Below are 16,988 nucleotides of genomic sequence, written 5' to 3'. Positions count from 1 at the left end.
TCTAGAATCCAGGTGTCAGCAAACTTGTTCTCTGAATGGCCAGATAAATATTTTCGGATTCAGCTTTGTGCCAACTACTCAGTTGTGCCCTTTAGCCTCAAAGCAACCACAGACAGTACGTAAATGGGTGAACATGGCTTTGTTCCCACTAAGCTTTATTTACAAAACCAGCTGATGTAATCAGCAACCGAATTCATCAACATTCCCAAGGAATACTAAATTATGGAAAATCCAAACTTCAATAACGCTTGTCGCAGGCACCGGGCTGTGAGCTACCACTGGGTTGGGGCTAACAACAACTCAACCACCCTGGGCTAGTGCCTTGGCGAAGAAATCGATGCGATGATCATCTTTTGTGTTTGAAGACCGTGCTTCAGAACTGTTGAAAATGTTTCCACCATCAGTGGAAAGCTTCGTTTTTCTAATAGAATGTTGAGTTTTAGAAGCCTGAATTTAAGTAAGAGCCAAACAGCTAGATGATATAAAAGCTGTACCATCTCGGGAAAGGTAACTAGCCCACGCAGACACCCAGTCAATGACTCTGACCGGCATCCAGCCGACCACGGGGATCGGCTCTGTACCACCCCCTGCCGTCACTTCAAGGGCACCAAGCTAGGTCACAGGGATAAAAATATCTAACAACAAAGGTTAACTATCCAGAAAATACTAGCACTGAACAGGATTTGGATGGCTCATCTAGGAAAACCATTAAACTTATGCCAAGAAAATGAGGTAGGAACAAACGGCCCCTTGCCCAAGATCCCGAAGCCAGGTTATAGAGAAGGCAAGACCCCAGGACGGTCAACTCTGTGTCCTAAGAAGTAGGGACAAGGTCAAGTATGATTTCGCACTGTATTCCCAGACCCGACAACTGTTCCTGGCACACAGGAGGCAATTAAGGAATATGGGCTGCAGACCCATATGAAGAAGGTAATGACAACAGATAAACCAGACCTCCATACTCTCCCGTCCAAAGTCGCACAGACTCATAAAGTCCGCATTCAAAAAGAATATTCTATGTGGAACATTCTCTCTGATGTTGAATCGGGCACTTAGTCCTTCAGACACCGCAGTAAACTGCTGAACTAATGCAAGTAGCCTAAAGGAGGAGAAGCACCACTCACCGCGGCTACTTCTGTCCTCAGGAATTATTTATGCATGACGAGAATCTGTCTGGGACATCAATGATGTCTTTATCTTCAACTACTACTCACAGAGGACTCAGCCTGAGTGGACTAATACTGTCTGCCCGGGGTTTCCCAGGGCTTGCAAAATGGAACCCTGATTGCTTCGAGGGGTTATGGCTTACTTCACATTATCTACACTCACTCATCCATCACCGGGTGACTTGGTGGTACAGACGGCAAGCTCTTCAAAGCGAGGGTTAGGAGGCATTCTGACTATGCCGGACTGTTGCCGTGTTTTCCCTTCCTGACAACAGACAAGACAGATGCTGCCCGGGGAGACTTGGCTGCAAAGAGAGGAGCTTCTACTTGACCACTGTAATATCTAAGTACCTCCCCCAGCTCCACACTTGAAGGTCAAGTGGAAACAACCTGCATTCCTTCCACAGGTGTTGGCCTTTCAGAAGGAATGCAGACTTTGAGCTCCATTTATGTTTTCAAAATATTGCTTTTTCTTTGAAGTTACTTGGAATGTGTAACTTTATCCAGACTGTGTGATTTTTACATTCACCCAAACTATGTTTCTCTGACTTGACTCTTCACTATCTCAACTATTAATTAAATGTTTTTGCAGAATCCCACAACGGAGAGCTGGAAGATAAATTTTTCTTGTACCTTTCCTGGAGAAAGCCAGATGTAAATACGTGTGTTTGCATACGTGTGTGTGTGTGTGTGTGTGTGTGTGTGTGTGTGTGTGTGTGTTGCGGGGGGTGGGGGAAAGGAGGGAAGACAGCAGCCTTAACTAAAAAGGCCAGAACACCAGCAGACAGTTTGGGCTCTCCTAAGTCAGCAGCCAGGACTAGGCCATTCTGGATCCCCAGTAATTAAAGATAGGGAAAGGCCCTGCTCCTCAATCATCCAGTCTTTCAAAGAAAAACACTATCAAATACATTTAGCCGACTTATAAAAATTCTGCCAACGTTCCCAACTACTGCAAAAGCAACAACAGTGATATTATATTAATCACCAAATAATTAAAACACTTAAAACATATGACCTCGGGAAACAAATACTTCAGATAAAACTTTCTCAGCTCTTTGCTTTATTGATAGAGCACTCCTCTTCTGGAAGTAATACTGAACCTAGAGAAATTCTGAAACACTAAAAAAGAGCACACACATAGGTACTTTTCATTTCACACACATACACTTTTTCCAGGATGACGCATACACACCTTTGCAGACGTGAAATGCCAAATTCAAAATAAATTCAAAACACTTGCAAGATAAATGAAGACATCGGAGGGGGTTTTCCCACAATTAAATTTGTAGGGCTATCGACAAACTCAGTTTATTTTAAGATTGCCTGCCCAATATATAAATTTCCCTTTGTGTTTGAAATACTTTTATCAGATAAGATAGCTTTTGTTTAAACTGCTATTTTCAGAATTTGCTTTGGGGTTTCAAATACACACAGTGAAGTAACTTGAGATTTCCTACCCCGCTTTAAAAAGTGTGTCTTCTGTCTGTTTGTATTTAGTAATTTCCTGTAAAATAAGCTCACATAATTAACTTTCCTTGCTCCAACCTACTTTCCTCCCCCGTCCCTATTCCTGCTTCCTGAGGATGGTAATAAAATGCTGATTACATTCTGCTGCTATCTGCCTTCTCCTCCTTCATCCCCCTCCCGGTTCCCTTTGTCAGAAACTACACTCAGGTTTCAACCTTTGGTGGATGGGGGGAGACCTGAGGCAGAAACCAAGAGCCAATCAGAGGTAGGGAGTTCCTGTGCATCTGCATTCTTGAGGTAGCTCAGTTGCTCAGCTAGGGCCAATCAAGTCAGGGGAGAGATGTCCTGTTTTTGGTTTTTTTAGTTTTTTATGTGTTTTTTGTTTGTTTGTTTGTTTTTTACAAAGTTCCCTGAAATCCATGGACCACACCACGCCCCTCAGCTGTCCCTGGGGTGTGTGGGAATGCGGCTCTCTGCTTCCTGATGAAGAGCTGAGATGACCAGGAGAATCAGTAGTCCTAAGAGGCTCCAGACCAAGAGAATACCCACGGACACTTACAGAATTCTATTTACAGATAGAAATAGAAACTAAACAAGCTTCTCAAACAACTGAAATTAGCACATGTCCCTTCTTGATAATTAATCTTTCATTTCGCAAGACTTGAACACAAGGCATTCATTAGCATTGTTACCTGGGCATTCCAAAAGCACACTTCCAAAGATGGCTCGTAAGAAAAAGAAAAAGAAAAAAAAAAATGTGACTCCATCAGATTTTGTTGTGGGTACTTGCAGAACACAATGACTGACCCTCTTCATGTACATCGGGGTTTCTTACCCCAACACTACTAACCTTTTGGACCAAGTAAGTCTTTGTTGTGGACGGCTGTCCTACAGGATGTCCAGCAGCATCCGTGACCTCCAGGCATTCGATTCAAGTATCTTCAACACTTCCTGTCCATGACCATCAAAACACCTCTAGATGTTGACTAATGTCCTGAGGACAAAATCATCCCCAGTACCACAAAAACATAGACATTAAAATCAGAATAATAAAAGGTGCTGTTCTTTATTTCCTACAGACAGTGAAAAAACTAGTTACTTCATCATAAGAAGGGTTCAGCCTTCTAATTCCAGACAGCACCTCACATGGGCCACTCGACGTCTGTAGTCAGGGACGGCAACTTCATATTATGAATGCCTTCAGCTCACCAATGAGCGTCCCTGTGTAACAGTGGGGTGGGTTTCTAACCCACAGTCAAGAGTAAAAGACAAGTCTCAAAGGATAAAATCATAAGCATCTTCACCGGCCAGAAACAGACCAGAAATGCCAACTAGCAAGACAGGCCAAGACCAAGGAGGCTGGAATTCCAAGGAAAACCAAGTGGTGGTTCTGAGCTTGATGCCCGGCACAGTCAACATCCAAGCCACTTCACGCCACAGTGTACACCCTAGATGAGCTCTCCAATGTGCTCCTCAGCTGACACGGGTAACGGTGTTCATACCTGCCCTGCTGTTGACAGGAAAGCCACGGAAATACACCTGCACTGATGGGGCAATGAGTACAATGTAGCATTTGTAAACAATGTAACATTACCCGTGCCCCCCCCACCCCGCCCCCACCCCCGCCCCGGTTAAACTGCCTCTGTGGTTAACACAGTGATGGGACTTTGGATGAGGAGAAAGTCGCAAAAGACTAGCTACGGTGAGACAGTATTTTTCTGAAGTTCAAATATAAATCTAAGTCTGTTTTTAAAAGTCCAATGTGTATGTTTTTAAAAGCCAATAAGCAACACTAAATTCAGATGGGTGGTTTGCTCTGGGGAGGAAGTAAAAGGTTATACACAGGTAAAGGAAACTCCATGGGAAATGCCTGTGGTGAATTAACTGGTATCCATTTAACAGCATGCTTCATGACACAGAAGGTGTAATATTAGATATATAATAGTATGTTTGTTATTATATATTATATATGGTATTATATATGCAGTATGTACAATGTAGATATACTATATAATTATATAATGATGTTATATATATATATAATTATATAATGATGTTATATAATTATATAGTATATATACATTGTACAATATATGTATATAGTGTATATATAATATGTATATATGATGTATATATACATTACATATATTGTGTGTGTACTCTTTGTATATGTTAAATATTATATAATAATTTTCCATTTCTCTTGCAGGAAAAGGGAAAAAGAGACCCAAGAAAAATGGCAAACAAACAAAAAAGCCCACAAATATTAGGAGATGGACCTCAATAAAATAAAAAGTGGAGGGTTGATACAAGCATGGGGATATTTGAAAAAACAAGCAAAGCAACTGGCAAAATATCAGTAAACCTGATGAAATGACTGAGAAAGTACTAATTTTTTTTATTCTTAACGTTAAGAGGTGTAAAGTTCAAACTCTGGCAACAAACACAAGATGAGAGGGGTTGTTTAATAGATGAGTAAGGCAGGCTAGAGTTCTGTTCATGGTCAGGAAGAAGGGAAACGTACTGAAGAACTATTGATTTTATTAGGAAATTGTACAGTCATATGATACATAGGATATTAAACACGTGAAAGCAATCATTGGAAAACATTAGAAGTTTCACTGTGTGCTCCAGTGGGGGAAGGGGAAATGAGGAATTATATCAGGAAATGAGGAAAAAGAACCCAAAAGAAAAAGTGGCAAACAGGAAGGACTAAGTTGTAAAGAGGTAGAAATAAAATAGATACGTAATTAGAGTAAGTACGTGTTGCTAAAAGGCACTTACTTAAAGAGTCTGATAAAGGCTTAAAAGAGAAAACTGAAAAATTACATCAAGAAAACCTGAATATTAAAGGATCAGAGAAGATAATCCTGGCAAGACAAATGACCAGAAGTAAGACTGTGTTAAGACAAATATAAGAAAAAGTAGAATTTAAGGAAAATATCTCAAGGGTTAAATATGGACTCCATGTCATTAAAAAAAAAAAAAATGAAACTGTAACATTCATAAGCTTATGTTCACCAAATACAGCCTTAAAAACTAAACACAAAAAAGGCATTATGAGGCAATCCCATCAAGTCCAAAATTCTAATAAGATTTTAAGACACCGGGGCGCCTGGGTGGCTCAGTGGGTTGAGGCCTCTGCCTTCAGCTCAGGTCATGATCTCGGGGTCTTGGGATCGAGCCCCACATCGGGTTCTCTGCTTGGCAGGGAGCCTGCTTCCCCCTACCACCTCCAACTGCCTCTCTGCCTACTTGTGATCTCTCTCTGTCAAATAAATAAATAGAATCTTTAAAAAACAAAAAAGAAGATTTTAAGACACCTTTGTCAAACACTTACAGATCAAGTAAAATATTAGGATATAAAAGATTAAAATCAAATATCCACTAAATAGATATACAATTCTGTAGCGAGCAAGTACAGCATATCCATTCTTTTCAAATACACATAAAACAGTTACTAAAATCAATTCTGGACTGTCATAAATGAGGTCTTCATAAAAATTAAAAAACCCATATCCTACAGAACTTGTTCTTAAAATTATTAAAATAGAAAGATATTAAGCATTTATATGGCAAGAAAGGAAAAGCAATGAGCTGACTGTCCAACTTAAGATCAATAAAAAACTCACAAGATAAGAAACTAAAAACATAAGGAAAATTATGTGAATAAAAAACAGAGATGATGAACTAAACCAGAAGTTTTTCTGGACATTATTAAGATACATGACCGACCCTCTGCCAAGATAATGAAAAATAGAGAAGGGACACTATCAAGAGGGAGTCACACATCAGGCTATTAAAAGCAAGAGAGTACCTGAACCATTTATGCCAATAAAATTTAAAATTACACAGTACTATACTTTCTCTTTATTGAAGTATCACAGCTAATAATTGAGGAATTAGAACATCACCAGTTTGGAAACCCTAAGGAAATAATGCATCTGAATGATCCATAATGGCTGCTAAAATCATAAAAATAACGAGGCCTCATCAGCCTCCTGATAAAACACATCACAAATAATTCTCAGTGAAAAAAAGAGAGCGAGAGAAAGAGCCGAAATCCAAGCCAGCCACACTAGGGTTGTCTGCGGTGACGATGTGACAAGCCAAGCTTATAACTAACATGAAGAACCGAAGGAGAAGAAAAATCAAGAACATCTTGAAGAACAAGACACGGGGTGGGGGGGAAGGGGGAGACACACCTTGTAACCGGACAACACTCTACGTACTGTGTCATTGGGACACACACACACAATGCAGAGGCTGACAACGGGACCATGGAACAGAATCAAGGTTCCCAGCACACACTCACGAACGCGTGGAAAACAGAGGAGGTTATGTAGTCAGTGGCAGCCTGGAATCTGGGTTTAGGAAGACATCGCAACCTACACACCCACAGACGCGTTCGCAGAATCCAGGGAGGCAAAGGAGAAATGTTCATCAGGGACAGCGAATTCCGTGGGCCGTCATTAAGGCACAGAATGCCTCCGTGTCACCGATCCAGCCTGAGGAGGGATCTTGATGGGTCGCGGCGGAGAGGGCAGTGATGGAGGACACCTGAACAACCACACGGTGCCAAAGAGCACAAGGGGACGGCAACGGTGAACAGCAGACACACAAGGGAGATGGGAGAAAATGGCATCATTTGAATTCAAATCCAGTCAACAGACGTTGACTCCCTACAACCAAAGACTGAACTTCAGGAGCCCGGCCTAAAGAGTGGGGGATCTCAATCCACATTCTCAACCCACATCACCAGCAACATCATCGCGCGTGCGACTGTGGTGTAACACCAAGTACCCTGGACATGAGGTCAAGACCCGAGGTCCAAGCCTGGTCAGTACGGGCTGACGGCACAGCCTCGGCGTGGTTCACACACACCGCCGCACTTCCCAGGATCCTGAACATGTTACTTCTTTGTGTCTCCGCGTCCCTGAGGGTAAAACAAGGATAATAGTAGAGTACCTCCCTAATCGGACGAGTGTGAAGATTTAAAAATTTAATATGTGTAAAGCACTTAGAAAAGCTCTCGGAAAACAGTAAGCACTCAATAAACCCGAGCTGTTATTATTACCAGCTTTCTAGTTGAATGCCTTTGGGCCTAAGTCCTTGAAATCCCTGAGCTTCTGTTTCCTTCTTTTTAAAAACATAATATTCCTGTCCTCATAACATTGCTATATGGTTGTAGAAGCAAATAAAAAGAAAAACGGCTTCATAAATTGCCAGTGTTATACCAATAGTAGTTAGAGAACCAAGTTCCACTGTGTTTCAAAGAATCAAGAGCTCTTTTTCTTGTGTAGACTGTTATTTGCTAACTCCCTGGGTTGCCAAGAACTTGGTACGGCAATTTCATCTTACAAAATCAGCCACTCTCAGTTCATAATAAGTAATTAAAGGAATTTTCTCCAGAAATCTAGCACATTAATCAGCTGGATGCAGGAGATGGCTGTCCAAGCATTAAAGATGTCTCAACAATTTAGTTAACCTTTAGCAAAAACACGTGTACACACGGGCCGACAAGATCAGACTTAAAAGATGTGACTGCTGCTTCTTAAAGCATGATGTTTGCCATGTTTATCCTTTCTTGTTCTTCCTATTTCTTTAAAATGTAGGACAACATTTTTGATAAAGCTTTTCTACAAGTTCCTCTCCAGAGAGGGGAAGAAATCAGTCCAATGCATGCTCCTCAAAGAGGGTATCTGAAGGTTTCCAAAGCAAAATTGGAGAATACAAATAGGTCTCTGGAAAATGGATAATTTGGGAGTATCTGAAAGTATCCTCTCCATCCAGCACCTCTAGTCCACTTTCAAAGCTGGCCCCAGATTACTGAAGAAGAGGTTCGGATCTTGATGGATGGGTCAAACCCTCCACCCCTCTCCCCCACCAGCTTTTCACAACTATACCGACCTTCCCCCTTTCACTTTGGATAATTCTACTGATTGCCAACTGCCATTAGCAGACAATGAAAAGAGGTAACAGGAAGGCAAGATCATATGAAATTAATCCATCTTTCCTCTTTCAGGCAGCTCTGATGAAGAGCTTAGGGGCAGAAAAAAAAAAAAAAAAAGCCAAAACTGATGGCTTGAGATTATTGGAGTCAATATACACATAATGACTAATGAGAAGGAACTCACCGCATACAAGCTTTTTCGAAATGTAAAGAAACGAACCAGGTCACTCATTTTTCTATATACAGAATTAGAACCTGAACGCCAAATTCGTAAAGGAATCGGGTAGAAGTGGTGACCCAGCAGGTTTTGGATCTGCGAGGTAGGTACTGGTATTCATGTAAAATCTTAGAGTAAAAGACCATGGAGACAAGCAGGGTATGGAGCCCAGCCAGAACGAGGAGCAGTGGTGATCACCAGCCATAAAGAGTTAAGTCATAAACTACCACGAGATGAGAACGAGCTCACACTCACAGGAGTTGATTTACGATGTAGTGGCCCCGCAAGGCATTTCAGAAAGGATGGAGTTTTCAACAAATGACTGGTTCCAATACAGGGGTCCTTTATTTCACAGCTTACATAAAAGTCAATTCTGAGTAGGCTGTAGATCTACATGTGAAAAACAAAACAATAAAGGTTCCAGAAAATGACACAGAATATCCCCATGATTTGGAGATAGGAAAAAAAAAAAAAAAAAAATTTCAACAGAACACAAATGACATAATCGCAAAGGAAAAGACGGACAAATTTGAGGGCATTAATATTAATATCTCCTATTCATCAAAAGGCACCATTATGAGAGCAAAAAGGCAAACCACAGAGTGGCAAAGATATTTGTAACACACTTCACTATCAAAGGGATCTTTTCCAAAGTACACAAAGAACTCTTACAAGTCAAAAAAATGAAGTAAAATTCAATAAGAAATGGGCAAGTAATTCAATCAAGTTGTTCAAAAAGAAGGATCCGCATGTGTACTAAGCGTATGAAAAGGTTGCCGGCTGGATATTCACCCAAAGAATACAAAAATACTAACTGAAAGGGATACATGCACCCCAGTGTTTATGGCAACATTATTTACAATAGCCAAATTATGGAAGCCGCCTATGTGTCCTTCAACTGATGAATGAATAAAGATGTGGTTTACATCTATACAATGGAATATTACTCGGCCATTAAAAAAAAATGAAATCTTGCCATTTGCAACAACCTGCATGGATCTAGAGAGTATAATGTTTAATGGAATAAGTCAGAGAAAGACAAATACCATATGATTTCATTCATATGCAGAATTTAAGGAACAAATGAGCCAAGGGGAAAAAAGACAAATCCAGAAAGAGCCTTTTAATTATAGAGAACTGATGGTCACCATAGGGGAAGAAAATGGGGGAAAATGCGGGGAAACAGGCGAAGGGGATTAAAGAATCGCACTTGTGGGACATGTGGGTGGCTCAGTTGGTAAGCGTCTGCCTTCAGCTCAGGGAGTCCTGGGATCAAGCCCGGCATCAGGCACCCTGCTCAACAGGAAGCCTGCTTCTCCCTCTCCCACTCCCCCTGCTTGTGTTCCCTCTCTTGCTGTCTCTCTCTCTCTGTAAAATATATAAATAATAATAAATTTTTACTTAAACAAAACAATCACACTTGTGATAGCACGAGGCCGTGTAAGGAAGTACTGAACGACGGTACTGGATGGACACCTGAAAAGAATATAACACTGCATGTTAACTAACAGGAATTAAAATTAAAACTTGGGGGGAAAAGCTGTTGATTTCATTAGCCATTAGAGGGAAAACACAAATTAAGACAATGAGGAGATACTTCTACAAAGCCACCAGAATGGGAAAATGCACGTGTCTGAAAACAACAAATGTTGCCACACGTGTAGAACAATGGAGAAACTTGTCTGTTCACAACCTCCTCGGGCGCTTCCCAGGTGTCATCTCAACCTCCCCTCAGCACCAAACCCTCACTATAGGGAGGGCAGAGAGAGAGAGAGAGAGACCAGAAACAAAGGCTGGCTATCCCAGATGGGTCAGTGGAGGTTTGAATGAAGCAAAAGGAACGTACATATGAGGCTTGTCTTGTGTTGCAGCAAGATCAACGATCCCCCACACCCAATCTTCCAAGTTGACATAGAGACCCTAACTGGGTTCAGTCATGTGAACCACCCAGGTGTTCTCCACACCATGGCACTATTTCAAGACTGTGTTCTTAGAGCAGCGTCTGGGACCAGGAAAGGCAAGGGGCACCCACATTGCCAGGCGGAGGAGGCAGTGATAAGGAGCCTCTCATCAGCTAGGTCAGGGCTTATAGGTCAACTGGTAGTGACGTCTTCCCAATGACCTTCTCCAACAAAACTTCATATATTCGTACTGGTGATATAAAAACATACAACTAGCTTCAAAATATCGATGGCAATGTTGAGTATATGAAAACCTAACCCAGCAATGTTGTTCCCAAGGCATGTGTGTCCATGTGACTATGTGCGTATCTAACAGAACCATACACACATGTATCAAAAGCTTTGTCCAGAGGCGCCTGGGTGGCTCAGTGGTTAAGCCTCTGCCTTCGGCTCAGGTCATGATCTCAGGGTCCCGGGATCGAGCCCTGCATCGGGTTCTCTGCTCAGCAGGGAGCCTGCTTCTCCCTCTCTCTCTCTCTGCCTGCTACTCTGCCTACTTGTGATTTCTCTGTCAAATAAATAAAATCTTTTAAAAAAAAAAAAAAGTTTGTCCAAAAACCTTTTTGTTTCATAGCATCATTATTCAGGCCAAAAACTGGAAAGCACCTAAGTCCATTAATATTAGAATGGGCGAGGGGCACCTGGGTGGCTCAGTGGGTTAAAGCCTCTGCCTTTGGCTCAGGTCATGATCCCGGGGTCCTGGGATCGAGCCCCACATCGGGCTCTCTGCTCTGCGGAGAGCCTGCTTCCTCCTCTCTCTCTGCCTGCCTCCCTGCCTACTTGTGATCTCTCTCTGTCAAATAAATAAACAAAATCTTTAAAAATAATAATAATAATAATAGAATGGGCCGTGGATCCAGTGAAATTTTATAGGATGCCTCAAATAAATATGAGAACACCTTTGAACCTGTCAAACATGATGTGGGAGCAGGGAGGAGGGAGCCAAACTTGAAAGAATATGAACAATGATATTCCACTTAGTTGGAGTTCAAAATCTGGCAAAGCCAATCTAAGGAAAGGCGACAGGATGGTCTCTGAGGTGCTGGCCAAGACTCCGGTGCAAGTCTAGAGCATTCTCTGAGCCATACACTTAGGATTTGCTTACTTTTGTGCATGTACATTATACAGAAAAATGTTAGCTAGAAAGGAAAATCAGTGCGGCATTTCCTGGCCCCCAGTAGCTCTGCTTTAGAACTTTCAGGAAAGAATCCCAAAGACCAAAAAAAAAAAAAAAAAAAAAAAAAGTGAGGCATGATTGGCCACACAGCATTGTTTATAATGACAAAAAAGAAATACTCAAGAAGAAAAAGCAGATTGTGGCAGATCTCATCAGTATACCAAGGACACCATAAAAGGTCTTACAAAGATTCAATCATCTATGCAAAGTACCATTAAAAGGAAAGACTGAAGATAGGCCAGATGGAAACAGGCCAAAATCTCTGCTGTATTTAAGTAGCCAAGTTTCATGTGACTTTTCTTTAAAAGATATGTTCTACTTCGACTAGAAAAACAACGTAAGGGTTTACACCAGAATGCTTTGATCTTTTCTCCATACAGCTGGGAGGGTGGGTGAGAAACTTTCTCCATCTCACTGAATAACAAATGCAGAAAAGCCCCTGGACAAGAGAGGGGAGGTCACTTGGGTCAGTACCCGCAGACCTAACCGCGTATCCTTCTCTCTCTACAGCCTTCACATCGTAAGACAGACCATTTTCTTCTTTCAAAGGTAGATGAATGGGAGGGAAAGATGCAAGCCCAGGAATTCTATGGAATATAGGACGCTGCATCTCTGGCTTCTGCCCCGGGGACTAAAGAGGAGGCCCCTTTCATGGAAGGCTCTGGAACCCAGGAGATGTAAGTCATATCCATCTGTGATCTGCAGGCATGCTTGGGGTGCCGGTCTCAGTTATAGGAAAAGAACAGCAAGCAAGCACGAGGCTCTGTGTACCCTGCTTTGTGGACTTAGGAGGAATACAAAAATGACCACTACGTTCCGGCAGCTCAGAATCTCGTTTACTGGACAACACGCTGTGAGATAAAAAACAAATTTTCAAATGTCAGGGAACTAAACATCTACGTTAAGGGATCACCATCCCTGTCCTTCTGAGCTCTCACCTGACCTTCAAGGCTTCAGCCCTGGAAACAGCATCCCTCCAGCTCCTTTGGTTCAGGAAGACTCTAGGTTTAGACTCTTTCTAGCAGAATCCATTTATCTTTGGCTCTGGGTGGTAACAGCCACAACATTCACACAGGGTCCCACTATGCAGGGTCCCCCCGGAGAAAGCAACATGGGGCCGAGCCGTCCTATAGTGACCTGGTGGGCCATGCTGGGACAGAGGAGCACACAGGCCAGGGTGGACAGTCACGTTGTCCCGCAGTCCCTGATCTGGATTTGCTCCTCCAGTCCTTTTGACAATTGTAACTCAATGCCCTGTATTAAATCCTTCTCTGCTTGAAATACATAATAACCCACGCCTAAGTCACAAAGCTGCGAAATCTCCTCTTCTGAGCCCCTTTGAAAATAGGCCACATTTTACTATACGTCAGTTTTTTGACTCTACCACTCGCTCCTTTGAGTTATTTTTGTAAGTTTTCTCTCTGCTAAGTGCCAAGAATATGAAACACGGTGAAGCAGGAAAATTAAAGTTCTCACCTCCAGCACTGGACAGAGATTCCTACGCTCTCAGATTACGGATGTTTATCCTTTAGGATAGCCATGACATACGAAGTACGCATGCCCCTGTTTAAGATACTTATATGATCACTGGAAAGTTGGTCTGATTTGAAATTAACCTTATCAAAATGATGTGTGAATATGAGTGAATATACGCACACATACTCACATACTATCTTACACCTTTTAAATTTTGTCACCTTACCAGGATTTCCACATTAAAAACCCGATTCGTGATCCCTCTGAGATTACCTAAAACCATGTACAACTCATGAACAGTACAGAAATTAATGCAGCCTCACACGTTCATGCATGACTCCGTTAGCATGGGGGAGACCAAAAAACCATCCCTTATCAAAATCAACAGGAATTAGGTCAGACCTTTGGTTCTAGGTAAGATGATATAAGCATATTTCCTCCACTGAACAGAACTATAAAACCTGAACACATGACATAGAGGAGCTACTTGAAATATCGGAGAAGTAAACAGGCAAATCAAAAAAGACCAGTGAAATCTGAAATACCAAGTGGCAGTGGGTTTACCATTTATTGTCCAGAAGAATCCTTCAGCATGAGCTTAATATAGCCGGAAACCTAGAAATGAGCATTGCACTCAACTAGGAGAAAGCGACAAGTCCTTTAACTCTGACTCATAGAAGGGAAAAGGGGGACTCCTACACTCACAGGAGGAGGGAAATTCCCAGTTTTGTTCCATGTCTTCCCTTTCCTGCCAGTTTTCTGATGCCCTTGCCCCAAGCTAGCTTTGTAGCAGTGAGGGCAGAGAGCTGTAACGGGAGTCAGCAACGATGAAGACTCTGAGGGAGAGGGTCCTTCTATCCGACTGGTGAAGTTGTGATCACAAGACACTGAGGCCAAGCCCTTGTGTTTCTTTCCCTCTGTCCTTTTGAGGCTTGGGCACTAAGAGGGAAGCATAGAGCAGAACCTAGAGAACTGAGAAGGTGATCTCCAAGATACTGAAAGAGACAGGGAAAATGCAGAAAGGAAGATGTCAGATCATCACCAAGCGTAAAATGTGTGGATCAGATGATAATTACATACCAAAGACTTTGAGAAATGAGCAGATGGACCACTACACAGCCCGCAGACTGACTGCTGGAAGGTACATGCAGAGAATAGAGCCAAAGAGCACTACAAAGACTTTGAAAAGTAAGCTAATATTGAAACATTTGCCCCCACTAAACATAGGTTTGAACTTGTAGTCTCCATCTAACCAGGTCAAATGCCTGCTTTTAAAAATTTAAAAAAAAAAAAAAAATCAACATTCTTCATAAGATTTAAACACAACCCAGAGTCTCATAATGTAATCTTCAAAATATTCAGGATAGATTCCAAAATTACTCAACATACCAAGAACCATAAGAATTTCAACTTGCACAGGAAAAGATAGTCAACAGACGCCAATGCCGACATGATACAGATGTTGAAATTATGTGACATAGACTTTAAGGCAGCTATTATATAAATGTTTCAATGACCAATCATGAACATTCGTGAAACAAATGTTAAAATAAGAGTTCTCAGCAAATAAATAGGGACTAGAAAGAAAAAATCAAATGAAAATCCTAGAACTGAAAATGACAATCATACACAATTTTTTAAATCCCTGAATGGACTCGAGCTAAATGAAGATGGGAGATGAAAGTGTCAGTGGACTTTAAGCTTGATCAATAGAAGTCATCTAATCGCAACAGAAAAAAAATTCAGAAGTAAATGAACAGAGCTTCAGAGACATGTAACTCAGTAACAGATGGTCTACAGACATGTAACTCAATAATGGAAGGTCTACATGCATGCCACCCAAGTGCCTGAAAGACACAGGTAAAAACGTGTGCAGGGTGCCTAGGTGGCTCAGTCGGTTACACCTTGGACTCTTGATTTTGGCTCAGGTCTTGATCTCAGGGTCATGAGATGAAGCCACATGTTGGTCTCCATGCTGGGCTAGAGCCTACTTTAAAGTAAGGTGTGCTAAAAATACATTTGAAAAAAAAACAGGAGTGGAAAATTTGCTAACTTTGGCAAAAGACATGAACCTACAGATTCAAGAATCTGAGCAAACATCAAATAGAGTAAACCCAAAGCAATCCATGCTAATACAAACTGCTATGGACCAAAGATACTACATTTATCTGTTCTGGAACAAAAGAGTGGTGATGGCTGCTAAAAATGGACTATAACTAATGCTACTAAACACTGCAAAATGGTTAAAATAGTAAATTTCATGTTATGTGTATTTTGACCACAATTAAAAACAACAAAGAAATAATTTCAAAGTAGCCAAAGTAAAATGACAGGTTACATAGGGAAATAACAATTAGAATGATTTGGATATCTTGTAGAAACATTGAAGCTAGAAAGAAGGAAGCAGCATAAAATCTTTAACAAACTGTAATCTCAGGTTTTATATCCAGTAAAAACATCTGTAATAACAGCAGAATAAAGACGTTCTCAGATGAAGGGAAGCAGAGAGCAGTCCTACTCTAAAAGAATTCCCAAAAGAAGCTCAGAAAGAAAGAAAATGATACTACAAGGAAACATGAACAACCAAAAAAAAGGAAGAAAAGAAATGACAAATATCTCGATAAATATAATAGACTACTTTCCTCTTGAGCTCTTTAAAATGTGTTTGATGGTGGAAGCAAAACGTGCTTGATGGGATTTTCAATAGATGTAGATATCACGTGAGACACTGGCATCAAGAAGGAACCATAAAGGGACCTATAGGAAAAGAGTTCTACAGCCCAAATACACTATTAAGATATAAAATATATGTTAAAAACTTAACTGTGCATTTTGTAATCCATGAAGCTATCATTAGAATATACAAAGAGATATCAAAAATCACACTTAAGGGCGCCTGGGTGGCTCAGTGGGTTAAGCCGCTGCCTTCAGCTCAGGTCATGATCTCAGGATCCTGGGATCGAGTCCCACATGAGGCTCTCTGCTCGGCAGGGAGCCTGCTTCCCCCTCTCTCTCTGACTGCCTCTCTGCCTACTTGTGGTCTCTGTCTGTAATAAATAAATAAAATCTTTTTTTTTTTAAATCACACTTAACACGGAATACTAAAAGGGCTCAAAGATCTCAAAATATGACAAGAAAAGTAAACAAATAAACAAAAAAAATGGAATAGTGGACCTAAATCCAAATGCCAATTATATTAAATATACATGGTCTAAACATAACAATAAAAAGTCAGAGATAGTCAAATGAAAATTTTTTCAAGTTTTATTTATCCAGTTAGAGAAAGAGAGAGAGGGAGAGGGACCACACACATGAGTGGGGGGTAGGGGTAAAGGGAGAGCAAGAATCCTCAAGCTGACTCCATGCTGAGTGCAAAAACCAGAGGACATGGAGCTAGACCTCAGGACCCTGAAATCATGACAGGAGCCAAAACCAAGAGTCAGCCCCTAAACCGACTGAGCCACTCAAACTGAATTTTTAAAATGACTCAACTATATATGCTATCTATGAAAAATTCACTTTAATAGGTTAGCAGTAAAAGGATGAAAAAACATATAATGCAAACAATTTT

This window comes from Meles meles, chromosome 5 (genome assembly GCF_922984935.1).
Source record: "Meles meles chromosome 5, mMelMel3.1 paternal haplotype, whole genome shotgun sequence".
Lineage (NCBI taxonomy): Eukaryota > Metazoa > Chordata > Mammalia > Carnivora > Mustelidae > Meles > Meles meles.
The sequence above is the reverse complement of the archived record's forward strand: the minus strand, read 5'-3'. Positions refer to the sequence as shown.